Source organism: Triticum urartu, chromosome 4A (assembly GCF_056163025.1).
Source record: "Triticum urartu cultivar PI428250 chromosome 4A, HENAU_Tu73, whole genome shotgun sequence".
In the NCBI taxonomy this organism is placed as follows: domain Eukaryota; kingdom Viridiplantae; phylum Streptophyta; class Magnoliopsida; order Poales; family Poaceae; genus Triticum; species Triticum urartu.
The window spans coordinates 357,646,017-357,664,064 of record NC_141876.1 but is presented as its reverse complement, the minus strand read 5'-3'; positions in this window follow the sequence as shown (position 1 = coordinate 357,664,064).

The window sequence follows — 18,048 nt, the reverse complement described above, 5'->3', positions numbered from 1 at the left end:
CCGAGGAATCACCCCTGGTGAATTCCAGTCGATGTTGTCATCAAGGTGAACGTAAGAGGATCCACCCTCGAGGTTCACACTTGAGGGGCTGCACGACAGAGCCGTAACGGAAGTGGTTAAGGAGGAAATCACCCTCGATGACCCGACCGGATAGCTACACTACAGAGATCTCATCAGGAGTGATGTAAGAGGTTCCACCCTCGGCACTCGATAGTAACTCTGCAGAGTCGTACAACTAGGGGGGTGATGTGCGGTGTCGGGGCCTGGACATCGATCACGTGATTGAGTCATCGAACATAAAGCGAGGCAACCGGGACAAGGTGGGGGTCACTGATGGATCTCTAACCAACCTATACTAGGCAGTTTAGGATAAGCAGGTAAGGTCTGAAAGCAGGTAACAACAACAGGCTATGCATCAGAGTAGGATCATACAGAAAGCAGTAGCAGTTCTAGTGCAAGCATGAGAGGGAAGAAATGGGCGAAATCGGAATGCTCAAGGGGGGGGGGGTTTGCTTGCCTGGAAGCTCTGCTGAAAAGGAAGAAGTGTCGTCGTCGACGTAGTCGATCACAGGGCTCTCGGCAGTGGTCTCGGGGTCTACCAGAAAGAAGTAATGGAGGGGAACACAATAAATAATAGAGCAATCAAAGCATCACGAAGCATAACATGGCAATACGCGGTGCTAGGGTGACCTAACGCGGTATGAGGTGGTACCAGTGAAGGGGGAAACATCCGGGAAAATATCCCCAGTGTTTTGCGTTTTCGGACAGATGAATCGGAGGGGGAAAGTTGCGTGTTCGCTATGCTAGGGATGCGTGGCGGATGAACTGACTGCGTATTTGGATTCGGCTCGTCGTTCTGAGCAACTTTCATATATAAAGTTTTTCGATCCGAGCTACGGTTTATTTTCTATTAAATTTTGATGTTTAAAACAATTCCTAAATATATTATTAATTTGGAAATAAGGAGTAAAAGCTAGGTGCACCCAGATCTGTGTACACAGAAGTGTACCAGAGGGTGACATGTGGGCCCAGGGGGTCCCGGTTGACCAGTCAAAGTTTGACTAGTCAATAGGGGGTGGGGCCCTCCTGCCATTGACTAGGTCTGGCTAATTAATTCCAGATTCAACTAATCCTGTGATTAGGCTAATTAATCCTAGTTAATTAAATTAATTAATTACCTAATTAATTAATTTCATTATATTTTTTTAAACCCTTTTTTTACAGGGGCGTGGGGCCTCCTTGGCAGTGACACAGGGGCCAGTCGGGGCGTGTTTAATGGGCGTGGGCGCCCGTGCCCGAGGGGTGCGACTGGGGCCTAGCCCGCCCGGGCGCGGGGCGAGGCCACCAGCGACGGGGACTCGCCGGGCGCCGCGGCGAGCAAACCTGGGAGGGGCGCGCGATGGAGCAGTGGGGAGGCGACGCACGGGTGGGGTAGAGCGGTGGCTAGCTGCCGCACGGCGCGGGTGCCGCAGGCGACGAGCAGCAGCTCGCAAGCGGGAGGGGCGTGGGGGCAAGGCGTGGCCATGGCGTAGTGGGGTGCGGGCTCGCCGGCAGCAACAGGGGGAAGCGCGAGCGGCGAGCCAGTGGCCACACAAGCACACTGGGGCAGGGTCGGGGTGAGTAGCGGTAGTGGCGGAGCGGCAAACAGCAGCAGACAGTAGGCGGCTTCGACGGGCGCGGCTATGGCGCAGCCGGCAAGGAGAAGGCAGCGGTAGGGAGCAACGCGCGGGCATGGCGAAGGCGGCTCCTGGGGCGGCCACGAGCGACAGCAGGTGGCACGGCAAAGGGAGCCCGATGCATGGGCTAGCTGGTAGGGACGCACAGGATCGATGACCGGGACCATGTCTAATGGCGACGGAGCTACGGGTACGAGTGGGAGGCGTGCTAAGGGCCAAATTCGACGGGGAAGAGGAAGAAAAGGGAAATGGGTCGATGGAGAGCGAATCGACGATGAGCAGAGGCGATGGCTGATGGAGGGGATCGTGGCTAGCATCCCGATGCGGCGTCTCAGTCCAATCCAGCACGCGTAGACGATGTGGCCGATGATGACGGAGCTCCCAAGTGTGATCTCAGGCAAGGAAGAGCTCGGTGGCCACGCAGAGGAGGTCGTCCATGGCAGCGGCTACTCGGGCATGCACGGGGAAGAAGAAGGTGAGCGGGGGAAGGGGATCTGGGACGCTAGGGTTTGACCAAGAGGGGGGTGCGGCCTCAAGTAGGCGCCGAGAGGGTCGGGATGGCCGACATGTGGCTGATCCGGCCATGGACGCACGGGCGTCGACCACAACACCATGGATGAACAGGGGGAGGAGATAAGCTGGGGGATTTTGGCTGGGCCTCCCTGTAGCCATAGAGCCCAAGTGCACAGTAGTTTCTTGCTCCTTATCTTTTCTATTTCTGTCTTTTATTTATACTCCGCTTGTATTTAGTTGGCCCACCGAACGAATTGTGTTATTTCTACTTCGGTTGTACATAACTTGAACCTTAACTTAATTAAAATGAATCAACTGAGTGTGTTACCGTGATGGCCTCTTCTCGGCGGGGTCCGGGAAGTGGACACGGTGTTGGAGTAATGCTTGCGCAGGTTGTTCGTTAGTTTCTCGCTCGCGCTTTGCCTCCTCTTCTCGCTCTCTTTTGCGAACTAGATAGCCACCATATTTGCTAGTCGCTTGCTGCAGCTCCACATATATCTTTACCTTGCCTTACCTATAAGCTTAAATAGTCTTGATCACGAGGGTGCGAGATTGCTGAGTCCCTGTGGCTCACAGATTACTATTACAGCAGATGCATGGCCTGATGATTCCGCTCCAGGTGACGCGCTCAAGCTCAAGAGGGAGTTCGACGAGGACTCTCAACGATACTATGTCTCTTTTCCTGATGATCAGTAGTGGTGCCCAGTTGGGAGTGATCGGGACCGTGTCGCATGTTGGGTTATCTTTTATTTTGGCGCGGTAGTCGGGCCATGAGTGTTTGGATGATGTAATGTTATTTATATACCTTGGTTGACGTGGCGAGTGTAAGCCAACTATGTTATCTCCCCTTTATTATTTATATTACATGGGATGTTGTGAAGATTACCTTACTTGCGACATATGCCTTCAATGCGATTATGCCTCTAAGTCGTGCCTCGACACGTGGGAGATATAGTCGCATCGAGGGTGTTACACTTGTCATACCCAAATCCTTCCCTAGACCTTTCCATTTTCATGCTAGCCCAAATCCCAATATTCTTTTTATTGGGAATATTCCTTTTCTATTAAAGGAATAACTCAATTTGCCCTAGGTTGTGAAGCAACCTATATTTCCATCACTCCTAAAATTCCCAAATAATTCTCATAAATTGTTTGGGTCATATCTTTCTCAAATATGGCAAAATATTTCATTGGCCATGTTTCCCATCATCCTCAAATAATTCATTTCCTATTTTGCCCTAAATGGCAGATTGTGAAGCAAGTGCCATTTATCTTTCCCCAATTGACTCCAAACTTCTTGGACATATTTTCATGTCAAAATAATTGCCTCATGACAAATTTCAACTTAATTTGCCTAGTAAATATTCCTGAGCAATTTTTCAAAGTTCCTGTCTGAGGGAATTGGTTGTGAAGGAAGTACTAGCTAGGTTAATACAATTGAGTTGAATTTTTTTGCATGGTCTTTCATATCATCAAATAAAAGCTCTCCAAAAGATTTGAGCTCATGCCCTGCATCCCTGTGAGCACAACTTCAAATCTTTGTTTCTGTCCAAATTTTCAGTTAGTGAAGCAAGTATATATGTTATCTTGCTCCATTATGGTTGTAAATTTTACTAGGCCTTCTCTTATCCATATAACCTATCTCCACCCAATTTGGGCATATTTCATCTACCCATTTTCCCTCTAGAATTTTTGCAAGTTTCTGGTCAGTGGAAATGTTTGTGAAGGAAGTACCATTTTGGTTTATCCAAATGGTATGAAACCTTTTTCACCATCTTCATATGATCAAATAACTCTGCCTTGCCCAATTTGAGCTCAAGTTGACACTCCTAATGAGTGCTTCTTCATCATTTCTAAATCTGGTCAGTAGGGTGCATTCTACATTAACTACTAGCTAACCCCCTTCCCTTAGGCTGAAACCCTGCTATCTTAGTCACCCTCGTAGGTGATCAAACTCAGTCAAAGCGTAGCCTTAATCTCCACACGTGTGAGCCACAACAAACTCCAAACACGTTGCTGTTCCATTGTATCTTTGCTACTTGTGGTCACCTCAATGAGCACTATGCTTGTTTCTCTCCTCCTTGCCATCACCCTCAGCATACCTTGTCCGCCAGACAAGATTTGTCCGATCAGAGCACGGGTTAGCGTCGTGTGCACGCGGTGACCACCGCCCTGGAATGCCATGGATGCGATCTCAGCGTCGTTTGCTTCGGGCCCCTCCTCCTCTTGTCGTCTTCGCGCGCGTGAGCGTGTCTAACAGCTAGCACGTGTCGTCGCCATCCTCCTGCACCATTTCCCCCTCCGTTTGCTTCCCCAGCGACCCGTCCCCGTCGAGAAACAGAGCGCGCCCGTGACCGCGTCGTCTTCCGCGGCCATGTCCTCTTCCTTTTCTTGTCCCCGAGCTTTGACTCGTCTCCGTGAGCTCTGCCACTCGTCCGTTCCCTCCCTTGTCGCTTTGCCGCCACTCCCCGTGACCCTTGGCCACGCGTGCCCGTCGCCGGAGCGCGGACACGTAGCCGCGCGCGTGCCACCTCACCCCCTCGCTGCCCTGGCTATATAAGGCCACCCCGAGGTTGCTCAACCTCACCACTCACGTCACTTCACTCCTAGGATCCCGTCTAGCTGCTTTCCCGAGCCCCGGAGTCCCTCCTCGCCACAAACCATCGCCATGGCCGCAGCTCTACTCATTTCAAATTCGAGCACGGCAGCGGTGGTCCAAGCACCACCGGAGAGGGCCGGAGCCACCCGGACAAGCGCCGGCACCGGCGGGCTCCCTCTGGACTGCGGGCGAGCACGGGGGGAAGACGAAGACCCCTCCCCACCAGTTGGACGTTGACCCCACGACCCCACCCGTCAGCCCCTCCACCCATTGACCCGGCGCTGATGACGTGGGTAAGTGAAGACGCCCTTCTCTATTTTGCGTTTTCTGTTGTTGAAAGCGCATTTCTCTGCGGGTTATAACCAATGTTCGTTTTCTCTATAGGAAAGTGTATTTCCCAGAAGGTGCTTTCTCTTTTTCCAGCCGCCGGCCGAAACCCCTATTTTGTGAACGTTCGTCTATTTAGGGCAGAAATGAATAAGCTTTTATTTGTTTTCTGCCTAAGGAACGAACGGCCGTATCTTTTCAACCACAACTCCGATTGAGGTGAATCCAAAGCCCACATCTTCGTCTCTTCGAGCCAGAACTTTTGGTATCATTTTCACTATGGTTTGACATAATGGAAATGACCATTTTACCGTTGCCCTAACCAGCCCCCTCCGAGAGCGGACCCTTTTCGGCGATTCTTTTTGCGGTCGTTCCGCACGTCTCCCCGGAGCCTTCTTCATCCCCAGGCAAGCCACAACCACCATGTGCATGATAGCCATGGAGAAGCATTGGTTTTCAACTTGAATGTTTAATAACTGTCTGTTTGTTTTGCTACCGCTGTCGTTATTTCGGTTATGCTTATGGATCGGTGTTTACCGTCATGCTATGTTTTCATGCCCGCTGTTATCATGTTCTTCATGCTAGTATTACTTTAATATTGGTAATGTTTGGTAGTAGTACATGTTGGTGATGGTCTTCGGTGCCTGACTATCGTCTGTTCCGTGTACCGTTGTTATGCATGTTCCTTTGCCTACAGTTAATTAAATACTTGCCTGGTAGTTTTATCGTTATGTTATTGCATGGTATTTATTGTTGATATTAGTGGCTATGTTATGCTTTGAGTAGTATTCTAGTTGTGATATTAATGCTCGTCAGTATGCCATGCTCATCGGGATAAATGGTTAAATGTTGTTGTTATGCTCGTTGATTGGGATGCACCCCCATGCTTATGTTAATATCATGTTCATGCATTGTAGTTGCATCATGTTATTTTTATCATGACTCAGCATATTGCATTCAAGTTTAATCGGATTAAATTGAACTTGAACAACTGTTGGCTGAGTCATGGTGACACCATATCGAGCTGACCACTGCAACCACGCTTACATAATGGGAAGGTCCTAACGGGGTCTATTGTCATGCCTCTCGCTGGTGCCTCCCGCGAGGGAAGGTTATGCGCGGGCGCTACCTTGTCCAGGTAGGATGGCATAAGCCTTGTGTGCCCGTTGTTTCGTAAGGATCCTTGTCCCCATTTGGGACCGTTTTGCCACGACGGTGGCCGTTGGTGCCTTTGGTAGGCACGGGGCCACCCAGGACTTAGCCCAAAGGGAAGTTGGTCGGAATGGCTAGAAGAGTGTCATGGCAGTAGGACGGTTTTGTCGGAACGCCATTGGTCCACTGAATGGGAGTGCGAGGCCATGGGTTCCGTGGTGTGGGTAAAGTGTGCTAACCTCTGCAGAGTGTGTGTGTTAAATCTATCGATAGCCATGCCCACGGATATGGGCCCAGTTCATGTCGGTCACACTATGGGTCAACAGTAATAATAATGATGTGCCTAATAACAACCCTGGTTCGACGATGAAAGAAGTTGGTTGATATTTATGTGATCATGAGAGGATCATTGTGATATCGGGAGTACCAACTTGATGGATATTTATGGTGTTATGCGAGAGTCAAGGGTAAAGGTCAAGCTCCTTGTTGTCATAAATGATTACTACGGTATTGTTAATACCAAGCTTGATTGGCTCCTGAGATGATCGTGTGATGTCTGTGATGGTAAGTGATGCATGTGATGGTTACGATGTAAGCCGAGCAGAGTAAGTTGGTGCATGATAGTTTCATCATGTTGCATGCTAGTCTCATCATGTTCATATGTTTATGCCATGCTCGTATTGTTCTAGCTGTATTATGTTATACATGCCATGTGGTTCTGATAGTGTCGTGTTCATCATTGCTTAATAATCTGTAATTACCATGCTATTGTTTGTCTTAATTGCTTTGGTTGCTGTGAGCTTGCAAGTACATTCAATGTACTAACCTGGCGTGTCATGCCACTCTGCAGGTCATGCTATATATGATTGCTTGTTTGCCGTCGATTCCTTGTTTGCGCACTAGGATAAGCATTCCAGCCAGAGTCCCCGTGGAGTGGAGTTCACCACCGCCAACGTTGTTCCGCTGCCAGGATTTATTCCGCTGCATCGTGTTGTTCTGCTGCTTGCATGGAGCAACCGTGATAGGCGTAGTGTCGCGGTGCCGATGTAATCCCCTTGTACCCATATAGATTGTAATAAAGAGCTGAGTTGTTCTATGCTAAGCAGTGCCGTATTCCAGAAGACTTCTCCTCGATATCTGGGCTGGAATATGGGGCGTTCCGGTTTCTCTGAGCCGGAGTGCCACAGGCTTGGTATCAGAGCCAGGTCTGGCTGTAGGATGCCCTAGCCCACGTGAACGTTAGAATGCGGTAGCATAGAGCCCTGTTGGTTTGTTGCACTTGATTGTTGCATTGGTTTGTTGCATAGCATGCATATAGATTATCATATTGTCGCTAACGGTTAATCTTGTGAGTGTAGGTGGTATCGGTTTTGATCCACTACCTTCACCCTCTTTCTTTTCGTGCCTGCTCTTCTGTGTTCGGCGCTCTCTCTGTCCCAGCAGAGTGATGCCCTGGTACCGAGTGTTCTAGACACCATTTGCAGGAGTTATGCTCAGGTATTGCGTCGATATCTTTTCCTCCACCCAAATCGTTTTGGTGACAGACATGTCTCTATCCCAAATCGTGCCCTCCATCTCGTCCCGTTGGCAACCCTTACTGATCTTTGTTATCAGAAGAGGGCAATGCCAGCAAGCCTTGCTTTTCCTCCCCTAGTTTGCCCTGTCATCTCACTTTTTGGACGTGTACGATTCCCTTCGTAAGCTCGATGATGAGGAAGTCGTGTCCGTGTGCCTCGCTACATGTTCACCAAGTCCGTCCTCGCCTCAGTATCCATCCAGATCTAGCGGGTATTCAGCCAGCGCTTGGTGTACCCTTGGTTACGCCAACTCTTTCCACACGCAGACTCACTTTCATGCACACCGCCACAACATATTAGACCGTAGTACCATAGCTTCAGTGACAATTTTGTGCTTAGGTGTGCATGCATATTATTGTTTGAGTAGCAGTAATATGTGCTGATTTCTTTATTTTATTAGTATGCTTGTGTGATTTTGTTTTTGTCGTTTCTTTTGTTTCTTTGTTTGGGCCTTCAGTGTTACAATTCTCCCCTTATTAAAGTTGCTCGTCAACCGACACCGGACCTGAAGAGTCTGCAAGGAATGCATATATTTGGAAGCTCAGCTAAACAGAATGGAATTATCGGCAGACTGCAGTGAAATTGGAATATCTTGTCTGAATGCAAAAAGAAATCCTGGATGGACTGTCAGTATCAAGTTTGCATCACTATGGAATTCTCAACCGACTGCATTGAGATCTAGGGATATCTGATCATGATACGGATAATCAGGTTTGCCTCAGTGTGCACACTTCATAGAAGAAATATCAAGAAGATAAGCTATCTGCAAGATTGACAGTATATGGCAGTACATCTCAAGAATCAGAACAGCGACAGTTCAGTCAAAAAGCAAATCTGCCTCGGGAATCAGATTTTTCACATATAAGCGGTCAGCATACCACCAAGGTCTTGCAAGTCACTCGAAAGAAGATTTGACAGGCACAGGAGGATTGTTAAAAGAAGGAAGCCAGTTATACACCATAGCGTGACAAAGGAATGAGCTCAGTATAAGTACCTGTGAACCTGGAAGATGATCCTGATGAGCCCTTGTCTTCTTTCTCCAGTAACGGCACCACGCCTGTGATCTGAGCCATTTTTAGCTATCCGGGGTGGATGCCAATTTTTATTTCTCTCTTCAACGACTGTCATGAGTTCTGAGCTACTTTTCGGCCGTCTCATACAACTGTTGAGTTTCTTTTTGTGACACTAGCCCTATAGCTGCTTTTGGCTATTTTAGGGAGCTGCCACTTTCTTCTTATCAACCCGGTCTCATGTTCTGAGCTGCTTTTCAGCCATCCTGAGCCATGGTTGAGTTATCTCAGTAATGTCCCAGATCTGAGTTGTAAAGACCGTTCTGGTGGCTACTGATTTATTTGCCAATTTCTTGCAAGGGTTCGGATGATCATTTTTCTACGGTCAGAACTTGATAGGTGATGAACCGACAATTTGAATAATGCTACCATGTCAGGAAATGAGGATAAGAGTACGCATGTCAGAATATTGCACCCGACAGAATCCATGGTCACACAAAGAAGCAATATGACCAAGCTCTTTCAGCCAAGGAACCAGATAAGAAAAACAGTAATGGAGTAGCTAGACTGGTGATGCAGGTATGAAAATGGTTGCAAGACCCACATGGTGCAGATACCCGGACAGTCTGAGTCAGTATGGATCACCATGGATATTCACCTAAGATTTGTCAGTATCAAATATCCGAATGTGCGAAGTCAGACCAATGGTCAAATCAATAGTGTGACTCCAGCAACTATGGTAAAGCATCGCACAACCTACTATCCCCATGGATATGCCGACAGAATGAATAATCAGGATGTCAAGTAACAGTCTTGAGGCATGTGCCCTCACTTATGAGGATTATCAAAGGATAGCCTTTCGTGAGCCAAATTCTTTTGCCAGAACCACCGTCAGTCGAGTCTACGGATATTATCATGTAAGATCGTACCCCTTCATGCTGGACTCGGCAAGCGACAGTCAAATATTTGGAACGGACCTGATACTCCAGAAGGTGGAGCCAGTTAAGATGATTCAGAAACTTTTGTGATGGGTCAGCATCTGTGAGGAAACGGTTATGCCCCAACTCACAATTTGGAACCCAAAGGACCTGCATTCAGTGAAGAAACCCAAGGCAAGGATTCAGAGCTTGGGTGTTCACCAGGAAAATGTGGCCACAACCTCATGAAAGGTTGTCAGTGCTGGATGACGCACCCATCGGAAATCACTCTCAGATTTGTGAGACAGACACATATTTCAGTCACGGAATCTTAGCTAAGTCAGCGGATATGAAAATAATTGGAGCCAGTATAAGCATGAACAAGCCAGATAAGATCTGTCAGGATATGGATACAATGAATCAGACCACCATAGCCAGTCAGGTAAAAATTTAGTGGGAATAACAATAAAGGAAAAAGGAGACCTGAGTTGGAAACAGTTTCCTTAAGTCAGAATATTCATACTTGTTCCCTGAGCAACCAAATCTCGAGGACGAGATTTCTTTAGGGGGGTAAGGTTTGTAACAGCCTGATTTTTGGCCCTTTCTTTTTCTTTTGATTTTTCTGAGGGTTTTTGCCTGAGATTTATTTTTCCATGGCTATGTGGTCTGGAAACTGAATAAGAGGAACTCTTCTTTGTTTCTAGAGTGGCTTGTTGTAACACCCCGGATATGACTTTCCCAATTTGTACTCCAAATCTTGTCGTTTCCGGCGTTAAGTTATTTTATTTTCTCGGGTTCGGGTTTTTGTCTCCGTGTTTTGTTGTCGTTGTCATGCATCTCATATCATGTCATCATGTGCATTGCATTTGCATACGTGTTCATCTCATGCATTCGAGCATTTTCCCCGTTGTCCATTTTGCATTCCGGCGCTTCGTTCTCCTCCGGTGGTCATTTCTAGCTTTCTTTCGTGCGTGGGGATTAAACATTTCCGGGTTGGACGAGACTTGCCAAGCGGCCTTGGTTTACTACCGGTAGACCGCCTGTCAAGATTGTACCATTTGGACTTCGTTTGATACTCCAACGGTTAACCGAGGGACCAAAAAGGCCTTGTGTGTGTTGCAGCCCAACACCCCTCCAAGTTGGCACAAAACCCACCAAAACCCTCTCCATCATCTAGAGCGTTCGATCACGATCGTGTGGCCGAAAACCGCACTCCATTTGGAGCTTCCTAGCTCCTCCTACCTATAAAACTAGACCTTCCCCCGAAATTTCGGGTCATTCCACCCCTAACCCTAGTCCCGCTCCTCTCCACGCGGCCGGACACGTTCACCCGCGCCGGACATCACCGCCGCTGCAAATCGCCCGCCGCCACGTGGCCGAGCCGCCCCACATCGCCGCCTCAGTCCCGCCGGCCCGCTCGGCCCGGCCGAGGCCCCCGAAGCCCATCGGCTCCACCCCGCCGCCTAGGTGCCCGCGCCGCCTGACCGCCTTCGTCGTCACCGCCGCCATCGCCCGACGCCACTCCGCCGCCAGCGCGCCCCGCCGGCCAGAGCAGAGCGCCGCCGCCGACGCGCCTCGTCGCTCGCACCTCCTCTGACGTCGCCGCGCCTCTCCGACTCGCCGGTGACCGGATCCGGCGAGATCCGGCCCGGAAGGGCCTCGGGCACCTCCTCCTTCGAGCTCCGGCACCTTCTCCGGCCGTCTACAGTGCTCCCTCCAGCGAACCTCGATCGGCGTGCAAATCTGGATCTGGGACGAACGGTTGACTTTTTGCCCGAAACCGTAATCCATATGCCCATGTTCATTGTGCTATAACTTTGCATCCGTAACTCCATTTTTGGCGTATAGGATATCAAAATGTTCGTCTCAGAGAGTAAATCATTTCATTCCATTGCATCATTTTAATTTGAGTTCATCTTGATGCCCGAAATGCTGTTAGAAGATGGCTACTTGAGATGATTGTCAGATCTGCTACTCCATTTAGTTATTTGTCATTTTTGCCATGATTATTGTGTGCATGATATGCCCATGAGCTCTACACATGTTTTGTTAAGGGTTTTGCCATCTTTCCAGAGGTGCAACCCATGTATTTTTGTGATGTGTGTGGTGACTAGCACCAGCTTGCAAAGTGGTACACTTGTTAATGCTGATTTCAGGGACTTAGTAATTCCACTAAGTCCTTGATCTATTTATCTCATATGGCCATATGTTCTTATTGTTTCCTAGTGATCCGTGCATCTTTCAAGGATGATCGATAAGGATGTTTTGTTAATCTTGTAGTGCTCTATCTATACATGTATTTGTTTGCAATTATGGAGCACCCTAGCTTGAGTCAATCGAGCTCTACTTTTGCTACTTCGTGAATCTGGACAGATTGTCTACTTGTTAGCGTTTTTGCCGATGAGTTGTAGTTGATCCGTGCATGCTATGCTATTGTTCTTGCCATGCCTAGCTTGAATTTTGTGTATTCTTGATGGATGTATGCTTAGTTTGTCATGACTTGCTCCGTAGTGAGTGCATCGAGCTCGTAAACATGCCTACTTGATATTTGTTTTCAGCATATGCCAGTTTTCACCAAGTCTGGAAACTGATTATGTTTTTGCCATGTTCACATGCTTGCAATTGTATTTTCTGATCCCTTTTGGCTCAAGGTCACTAAGGGACTTTTGTTAAGCTCTTTGAGTAGATCCATGCCATGCTTTACTTTGCCATGTTCAGGTCCTGTAGCATGTAGTTTTGTTGCTCCGAAGTGTGCTACCTGATCTGAAATTCCAGACAAGTGTAATTTCACTAAGTCTGAGATCTGTTTACCATATGCATTTTTGCCATGCTTGTTTGAACCTGTTAATGGATGAATTGGCCGTAGCTCAGTGCTAGACTTTTGTTAAGAATCATGAATGCATCCCTGCCATGTATTTTGATGCCATGTTTGAGTGCTGTATCATGTTCATCTCATTGCATTTAAATGACTACTTGCTGTAAATCGCAGACCGGTGTCATATTTGTTTTGCTTGCCATTTCCAAACCGTAACTCCGATTCCGGTGTTCTTTATATCGTTTTCAAGCGATTTCATCTCATAGTTCTAGTGGCACACTTGGATTTCCAAGTTGAGGCCAGGTTGATGCATCCCTTGTCAAATCTTGCATATGCATCCCGCATCGCATCCCGCATAGCATATCATCTTTGCATCATATTGTTTGAGCTTTGCACGTGGTTGATTGTGTCCTTGTTGCTTGTTTGCCTTGTTTGGGTAGAGCCGGGAGACGAGTTCGCTAACGAGGAGCCCGTTGAGTTTGCTTTCGAGGATCCAGTCAACTCTGACAACTTTGCAGACAAGATGATCATACCCTCGAAATCACTACTATCTTTGTTATGCTAGATTGCTCTCTCTTTTGCTATGCCAATGCTACGATGCCTACCACTTGCTTTCAAGCCTCCAAAATTTCCATGTCAAACCTCTAACCCACCTTGTCCTAGCAAACCGTTGATTGGCTATGTTACCGCTTTGCTCAGCCCCTCTTATAGCGTTGCTAGTTGCAGGTGAAGATTGGAGGCCGTTCCTTGTTGGAACATTTATTTACTTGTTGGGATATCATTATATTATCTTGTTATCTTAATGCATCTATACACTTGGTAAAGGGTGGAAGGCTCGGCCTCTCGCCTAGTGTTTTGTTCCACTCTTGCCGCCCTACTTTCTGTCATATCGGTGTTATGTTCCCGGATTTTGCGTTCCTTACGCGGTTGGGTTATACTGGGAACCCCTTGATAGTTCGCCTTGATTAAAGCTTTTCCAGTAATGCCCAACCTTGGTTTTACCATTTGCCACCTAGCCTCTTTTTCCCTTGGGTTTCCGGAGCCCGAGGGTCATCTTATTTTAGCCCCCCGGGCCAGTGCTCCTCTGAGTGTTGGTCCAAATAGAGCTACTTGCAGCGCCACCTCGGGGCAACTTGAGGGTTGGTCTTAGTTGTACGTAGTGTTCATCTGAGTGTGCCCTGAGAAAGAGATATGTGCTGCTCCTATCGGGATTTGTCGGCACATTCGGGCGGTGTTGCTGGATTGGTTTTAACCTGTCGAAGTGTCTTGAAGAACCGAGGTACCGAGTCTGATCGGAACGTCTTGGGAGGAGGTCTATTCCTTTGTTGACCGTGAGAGCTTGTCATGGGCTAAGTTGGGACTCCCCTGCAGGGTTTTGAACTTTCGAAAGCCGTGCCCGCGGTTATGGGCAGATGGGAATTTGTTAATGTCTAGTTGTACATAACTTGAACCTTAACTTAATTAAAATGAATCAACTGAGTGTGTTACCGTGATGGCCTCTTCTCGGCGGGGTCCGAGAAGTGGACACGGTGTTGGAGTAATGCTTGCGCAGGTTGTTCGTTAGTTTCTCGCTCGCGCTTTGCCTCCTCTTCTCGCTCTCTTTTGCGAACTGGATAGCCACCATATTTTCTAGTCGCTTGCTGCAGCTCCACATATATCTTTACCTTGCCTTACCTATAAGCTTAAATAGTATTGATCATGAGGGTGCGATATTGCTGAGTCCTTGTGGCTCACAGATTACTATTACACCAGATGCAGGGCCTGATGATTCCGTTCCAGGTGACGCGCTCAAGCTCAAGTGGGAGTTCGATGAGGACTCTCAACGATACTATGTCTCTTTTACTAATGATCAGTAGTGGTGCCCAGTTGGGAGTGATCGGGACAGTGTCGCATGTTGGGTTATCTTTTATTTTGGCGCCATAGTCGGGCCATGAGTGTTTGGATGATGTAATGTTATTTATGTACCTTGGTTGACGTGGCGAGTGTAAGCCAACTATGTTATCTCCCCTTTATTATTTATATTACATGGGATGTTGTGAAGATTACCTTACTTGCGACATATGCCTTCAATGCGATTATGCCTCTACGTCGTGCCTCGACACGTGGGAGATATAGTCGCATCGAGGGTGTTACAAGTTGGTAATCAGAGCCTTCCCCGACCTTAGGAGCCCCATTGCTTGATCGTTTTAGCAGCCGAGTTGTGTCTAGAAAAATGTTTTGAGTCATTCAGGAATTATATATCGGAGAGCTTAGGGATTCTTTTTACTTCCCAGTCTCCTCATCGCTCTGGTAAGGCATCCTGACGTAGAGTTTTGACTCTTCTCTTCTAAAATTTCACCAAATTTTTTTTAGGATCACGCGGGTATCTTGGAATCGTTTCGATGGTTTTATGACGAGAACATTGTCTTGGTGCCTCCTGTCAGGGGTTTTGTGGAAGTGTCCCGGGGAGTTGAGCTCTGAGGTGTTGTCGTCATAATTTTATTGTTGCAGTTCTGGAATACCTGAGTTTAGTACGCTGACATCGAAAATCTCTTTTATGCAGTTCATTGGTGAGATAACCTCGACGCCACCCAGTACTGGGGCGGGAGTTCGGGAGTATCGCCATAACTTGTATAACGGATACTTTTCGAAGGTTGAGGTAGATGGTTTTCGAAGTTTTTCTCGGTTATGTGTTGAAGGATGGATACAACTGGATGTAGGATTTGCTAGAATTGGGTGAGATATTATGCTTCCCCTGTATCCCCAACACCTGATTGCATAGCCGGAAAGGTTCGGGAGTTTCATAGGTGGGAATTCTAGTAGCTCTAGTTCTTCTTCCACGGATATTGGTTTGAGATTGGGATTTCTTACCGATTATTCGTTCTTGATCCGTACCTTGTTGATTTATTTCTCTACCTGAATTCTAAGTGGCTTCTCAATTTATGGATATGTGACCATTTCAAGAGGAAGGCATTCGTTCATTTTGTTCGGATGTGAAGACTATATGTTGCAATTTTCATTCCGTTGGATTCAGCTTCAACATTTGTCTATCTATGTGCTAATGGATGTCAACCTCTTCAGGATGGCTCCTCCAATGCGCATGACTCCGAATCCTGATCCGCCACCACCTCCAGCTCCTCCGCAGGCATGGAAAGCTGTGATGGCCGCAACCAATGCAAACACACAGTTGATCATGCAAATTCTTCAAGAGCGCAATCAAGGCAACCAAGGGAACCAAGGCAACAATCAGAATCACTCTGCTACACTCAACTAGTTCCTTGCTAACGGGCCAAAGACTTTCAGCAATTGTGTTGAGGCAACCGATGCTGACGATTGGCTTGTGGATCTGTGCAAGCATTTCGAGTGCAGTAATGTCAGGACTGAGGACTTCGTCAAGTTCGCTTCCTTCCAACTCAAAGATCAAGCTGCAGAATGGTTCCAGCAGTACAAGGATTCCAGAGGTGGACGTGTTATCACTTGGGATGAATTCCGTCAAGATTTCAGAGCTCACCATATCCCTCAGAGTGTGGTTGAAAGCAAGCGTGAGGAATTCCGCAACCTGAAGCAAGGCTCTTTGTCTATCTATGACTACAACAAGTTGTTTCAGAAGCTCGCCCGCTTTGCTAAGCAGGACGTCCCTGATGAGAAGAGCATGATATACCAGTTCAGGGGTGGTCTCAGAGAAGAAATCCAGCTCGCTCTTGTTCTCTTTGAGCCCTTGAGATACGATGAGTTCTACAACATGGCATTGAAGCAAGAGGCTGCTCAATTTAGGTGTGATGCTTCCAAGAAGCGAGTCAGACATGTTACTCCTTCTTCCTCTACTCAAGTGGCCAAGCAGCAGAAGTATTGGCTTCCTCCTCCTCCGTTCCGTCAGCCGTATCAGCAGAAGAGGAAAGGTGGCAGTGGATCTTCCCACCCACCCAACCCTGGATTTCAGAACAAGACTTCGTCTCAACCTCCAAGATCGAGTGATCCATATCACCGTCCGCTTTCAGAGGTCACGTGCAAGAAGTGCCAATAGAGGGGTCACTATGCCAACAAGTGTTTCAACCAGAGGCATCTTCCTCCTCCTCCTCCTCATCCTGTCAGATCGGCAAGTACAGCTATGGTCAAGCATAACCCCAAGCACGCCAAGGTCAATTTGCTAAATGCAGCTCAGGCAGAGGACTCGCCAGATGTGATTATGGGTAACCTTCCTGTTAACGATGTTCCTGCAAAAGTTCTTTTTGACACTGGTGCATGGCTTTCTTTTATTTCAACTCCATTTGTGGCCAAGCATGATTTTGTTACCGAAAGGATTCCTGTTCCATTGAAGATTGTGTCTCCGGGCAAGCAAATGACTTCTAACAATTGCGTTCCGGATGTCTCTATCACGTTGGGCGATTACAAGTTTCTCTCTTCTCCGGTGGTTCTTGGCAACTCGGATATTGATCTTATTCTCGAAATGGATTGGCTTACTAAGCACAAGGCACATCTTGACTGTGCAGCCAGGCAGATTCAATTGACTCATTCGTCTGAGGATGTAATTGTCTTTGCCGCTCGGGATAATACTATCCGTCTGTTTTCTCTCAATGAGAAGGGTGAACTCGATGCCATCTCGCAAATTCCAGTCGTTTGCGAATATCAAGACGTCTTTCCAGAAGAGCTTCCAAGAATGCCTCCGCACCGGCCAGTTGAATTCGTTATTGATCTTGAGCCCGGCACGGAACCTGTGTGCAAGCGTCCTTACAAGCTCAAACCTGAAGAGTTGAAGGAGCTGAAGAAGCAACTCGATATTCAAGAAAGAATCGGTCTCATCCGGCCTAGTTCTTCTCCGTGGGGTTGTGGTGTTCTTTTTGTGAAGAAGAAGGATGGAACAGACCGACTTTGTGTTGATTACCGTCCATTGAACAAGAAGACCATCAAGAACAAATACCCACTTCCCAACATCAACGAGCTGTTCGAACAACTCAAAGGTGCCCAAGTATTCTCCAAGCTTGATCTCCGTATGGGTTATCAACAGATTCGTATCCGTGAGCAAGATATTCCTAAGACGGCTTTCAGAACAAGCTATGGTTCATATGAATACACTGTCATGTCTTTTGGCCTTGTCAACGCTCCTCCGATGTTCTCTCACATGATGAACTTGATCTTCAACGCCTACACCAATGACTTCGTTTTGGTCTATCTCGACGACATTCTGGTTTTCTCAAAGACCAAGGAAGATCATGCCAAGCACTTGCGTTTGGTGCTTGATAAGCTAAGGGAACATCAGTTCTACGCCAAGTTCTCCAAGTGCGAATTTTGGCTCGATGAGGTTCTCTATCTTGGTCATATCATCTCTGCCAAGGGCATTGCGGTGAATCCTGAGAAAGTGTCTACAATTGTGAATTGGGAACCTCCTCAGAACGTGAAGCAACTCCGTAGCTTCCTCGGTCTCGCAAGCTACTGTCGAAGATTCGTTGAAAACTTTTCTAAGATCGCGAAGCCTCTCTCAAATC